Raw genomic sequence first — 5,100 nt, forward strand, 5'->3', positions numbered from 1 at the left:
TACGATATTTAGACTTACAATCTTATATTACTTGTCGACCACGTTGTAACGACCCGACTAGTCGTTTTGAACAATTACATACGGTCTGCCAGTTTGCCTGCAACAAGATATATGAAATGGGAGTGTGTTGCACCCCTGCAACAAGATATATGAAATGGGAGCGGGTTGCACGCCTGTAACAAGATATATGAAATGGGAGTGGGTTGTATGCCTGCAACAAGATATATGAAATGGGACCGGGTGGCACGCCGCCATGGTAATATTTGAAATGGAATCGGGTTGCACGCCTGCAACAAGAAAGAATAAAAGTGAATATTGATTCTTATGGTGAGAACGAGAGTAAAAGCACGAAGGGTGATGTCGTGCACTTTCTGTTTGCTATGCTTATTTATTATTACCAATTCAAGTGTTTTAACTGTTCTGATTCCTTTACCGCTGTGATCTTTTGTGAAGGAACCCCATCGTGTTTTCAATACTTCGCCGTATTTATATACATATTTTTCAATACTTTAAAATTTCAGTAATTGTTTCATCTTCAATTCATTTAGTTACTCAATTAAATTTCCTTAAACCGTCTAAGGTTGTATTTTACTTAAAAATGAAATTTCTACTAAGTTAATTTATTAAATTCCTTGTTAAAGGCAATAATTCATTCGATGTTGTATTTTAATTGAAATGTTACTTTCTTTATTCAAATGATTTCTAAAAATAACTTCATCTTTTCTTTTGGGTTCCTAATTGGTTTAGAAGTTGTACTCTACTTTATGTTATGTAAATCAGACTCCTTGAATATCTTAATTGCATTAGTTATGGACCCTATGAACTGAATAACAAGAGAACATTATTGTGTAAAGTGAGATAGAAATATGTGAGCACAAGGTGTCGGGTTGTGCTAAAAGTTTGGTAATTGAGGTTATGATATGAGACATTGAGTTTGAGATGGCTGGAAATTGTGCATCAGAAATGATATGATTTATTGAGCTGACATCGCCTTCCTTGTTGAGTACATTTTTACTTGTATATGTTCCAGCTATGTTGGTGTTAATTTATATGGTTATCTTTCGTTTCCACTCGTGTTTCTCTTTATTATTTCTACTGATTGTAGTTTGTTCTTTCCCTGTTGTTGATAGTACTATGTCATTTCTAAGTTGATAGTTTATTATCAAATCCTGTTCAATTTATTTGACCAGTAGGTGTCTAGATTGTTCCTCGTCACTACCCCACCAAGGTTAGTCTTGATACTTACTAGGCACTGCCGTGGTGTGCTCATACTACACTTCTGTACATTTTTTTGTACAGATCCAGGTATTTGATCAGTAGTAACTGTGCGGATCGTTGCGGTGGAGACTCGAGGTAAACCTGCTACAACATTCACAGGCCTCAGAGTCACCTTTATTTGTACTTATTTCCATTTGTTCCTTTTGTTTCAGAGCAGTGATGTATTTATTTTGTATAACTACTCTTAGAAAATCTTGTGACTTGTGCCACCGGTTTTGGAAATTATAATTTATTCAGAGTAATTTAATTTAAAGTTGGTAAATATCAATGTTATTTCAGTTTATGTTAGACTTACCTAGTTTAGAGACTAGGTGCCATCACGACTCCTTTGGAGGGATTTTTGGGTCGTGACAAGTTGGTATCAGAGCACTAGGTTCATAGGTGCTACAAGTCACAAACAGGTTTAGTAGAGTCTTGCGGATCGGTACGGGGACGTCTGTACTTATCTTTGAGAGGCTACAGAACTGTTAGGAAATTCCACTTTTTTTATTCCTTATCGTGCGATATTGATTCAGCTCGAGGTATATAACTTATGTTCCTCCACATCCACTCGTGTATGATATTACGCTCTCAATGTCCGCTATGTGTCAGTGGTTCGTGATGCTACAAACGGGCTACGAAGGAGTCAGGGATGCTCAGGCATTGTCTCAACATGTCGCCTAGACTGTAGATACAGAGGCATTGAGAGACTATTCAATTGTTCATATGGAGGCGCAACAGTTTCCGACATCTGGTTGATAAGTGCGAGCTTGGGAAGGTCTAATTGGTTGACTAGTCGTCGCAATTGTGGCAATGTTGCGAGGTGGATGTTGATTGAGGACGACTGGTGGTATTGGGGTACCTTGTGATTGGTGTTGTGCGAGCTGCGAAAGTTAGTTTTGCAGATCATCAAATGTTTTTTTCTATGGCTTCGCGCTAAGTGGAGGAGTCCACTAGCGGTGTTCAGATTGTAGAGTCAGATTTACATCAGTTTTGGCTTGAGGTATGTATATAATTGGTATTGGAAGGTTTCCGAAATTTGTATATAACTAAAGACTGAGATCTTTCTAGGGATGATATTGGGGCTTTGATGGGGGATATTGCTTATCGACTATCCGAAGAAATGGTTTAGTTCGTTAGTGATGGGGTCAGTATGGCAATGGAAGTAATTGGTCATTTTGAATGGGAATTCTCTACTGGCATTTGTGGCAGCACTCTTAGATTGGACGGTCTGCGTGACTCGGTTGAGTTGGGGAGGTGCAATCCTGATGGCTTAGTTGCGTGCGGGCAGACCTCGGAGGGTTCTCGATGGTTCGACAAAGGCTTGAGTTGGTTGTCTACTATAGGCGTAAGGAATATGTGGTACTATGACTTTCTACTGAATATATATAAGAAATTAATATAGTTTTGACCTTGTTGAATATCATATGTGAAGGGTGTGCATTTTTGGAAGGGACCTTGAGTTTTTGTTTGCGGGTGCGTGGCTAGCAGCATGGTGATTACTGGATTTTGAGGCTTTCAGGGTTCATGTTTTGATACGCGGCCAGAAATCCTATATAGGTGCTTCAGCAGAATAATAAGGTGTGAGTGATATATTAGCCATTTGATTTGCGTAGTGGAGTTGGGTATGGAAATTTCGGTATTCCTGAGGTTTGGGGCTAGATGCCCTCATGAATGGACTATTTCCTGGTTACGGATCTTGAAGAAATGTCGAGAATGGAATAATTAATAGCATGTGTTATCGATAAGTTGTTGTGGATCTTTTTGAAGCATACTTATCTAATTGGGAAGGATCAGAATTTGGTTAGGACTATTTGAAAGCTCAATGAGAATATGTGTTTTGTATCAGATCAAGTTTGTGTGCTCCTGTGAGGTTTCCGTTTTGGTTATGCTATCAGGCAAAATGGATATTATTTGCGCCCTTAGCCTATGTTATGTGCTACTCTTTTGTGATGTGCTAGGCGGTGAGGTGCATGATTATCCCCCACGCATGTTGTGATTTCATTCAGGTCTTATGGCGATGCGGGCGAGATAGCCCTCGTGAGGTTGATTTGTTCATAGCACCTTATGTGTGCTTGCTTCTCTCCCATTTTATTACTTTTATTCATTGTCCCCATAGTTTTACATGTGCACTCTGCAGTGCTTGATATCAGTATTCATATGTTCAATGAACTCGATCATTTTGACTTTATGAGTATTTGGGAGCGTGCTGCACGCCGCAACGGATGTTATGAGGGATACCCTTTCCTTGTGTTTATCTGGTGTTGTGTTTTCCCTCTGTGGGGCGATTTGATGAAAAAAATTTAATTAATTATACTTTTGTTGTTACACGTGTTGTACTTGTTAGATAATTCTTATACTTTGATTTCCTTTATTTGTGCTGCATAATTGAGTCATTGTTAGGCTGGTGTACAAACTGTGTAGTTTGAGAATCCGTGTGGTTTTGTGATGAACTGTTAGTTGAGTTTCTTGTATTGGCTGAGATGAGGTTTTTAGATCTGAGGTTTGAACTATGGAATTGGGGGTGAGGAGTGTTTGGGAGTATGTGGTTGTTCTTGCTAAGAGTTGGTTAATGGCCATTGGCAGGCGAGAGAGTTTCTTGACTTGTTGGCTTCATGAGCGGCTATGAGTTTCCGCATGTTTCTTTATCATGGGCAGTGTTGTGGAAGTCCGGAACAAGGTTGTATTCAATGTGAAGTGTATTGTCGGCATCCATAGTGTTATTTGAGCAGCTATGGTGGTCAGAGGTTATTGCTTCGAGTATTTGAGATGCGTGGATCAACATGTGATTGTATTTTGGGTTGGAATTTTTGGCTCGATTCGTCTTGTTCGGGTGTAATCAGTGTGATGATGTGGAATTTGGGTTCTATGACAAATTTCAGATGACGAGGTTTGGGTTTTGTTCTAAGGTTATGGACTAAGGAGGAGATGGGACCTTCAGTTAAGTGGCATTGTCAGTTCTGCATAGGTTGGGTGATAGGGAAACACCCACGAGTGTATGTATGAGGAGCTCATGTAGTGGTTCAATGGCTTTGGAACGACTCCGGGCACATTCGAGGACAAACATATGTTTAAGTGGAGGAGAATGTAACGACCCGACTGGTCATTTTGAACAATTGCATTCAGTTCGGCAGTTTGAGTTCAAGAGCAACTTCACATTATGTATATCTACTTGTGTGTAGGGTTGGATTCAGTTTTCGGATGAATCGAAGTCGAATTGGAAAGAAGGAATATAGTCCTGGAAGCTTAAGCGGAGAGAATTTGACTGGAATTTGACTTTTGAGTAAACGGATCCGGAATGAGTTTTGGATGATGTCAGTAGCTTCGTATGCTAATTTTGGACTTGGGCATGTGTTCGGATTTGGGTTTGGAGGCTCGTAGGGTAATTTGAGGCATTTTGGTGAAAGTTGGAAAAGTTGAAGTTTAGAAAATGGAGAGGTTTGACCCATAGTTGACTTTTATGTTATCGAGGTCGGAATATACTTCCGAAAGTTGGATCATCTCCGTTATGTCATTTGGGACTTGCCTGTAAAATTTGGCGTCGTTTGGAGTTGATTAGATATGGTTCGGACGCTTGGTTGCAATTTTAGAGTTTCTTGAAGTTCATAGTGATTTTCATGTGTTTGGGCATCTAATTCATGGTCTTAGCGATGTATGAAGTGATTTGAAAGTGGGGCTAAGTTCGTATGATGTTATGGAATGTTTTGGTACATTTGGTTGAGGTTCCTGGGGCCTCGGGTGTATTTCGTGGTGAATTTTGAGCGAGTCCGGGCATTTTGGTACTCTGAGATGGTTCTGGCACTTTTGGGAGTGTGGACTGCACCAAATATATGCGGACCGCAG

Source organism: Nicotiana tabacum, chromosome 6 (assembly GCF_000715075.1).
Source record: "Nicotiana tabacum cultivar K326 chromosome 6, ASM71507v2, whole genome shotgun sequence".
NCBI lineage: Eukaryota > Viridiplantae > Streptophyta > Magnoliopsida > Solanales > Solanaceae > Nicotiana > Nicotiana tabacum.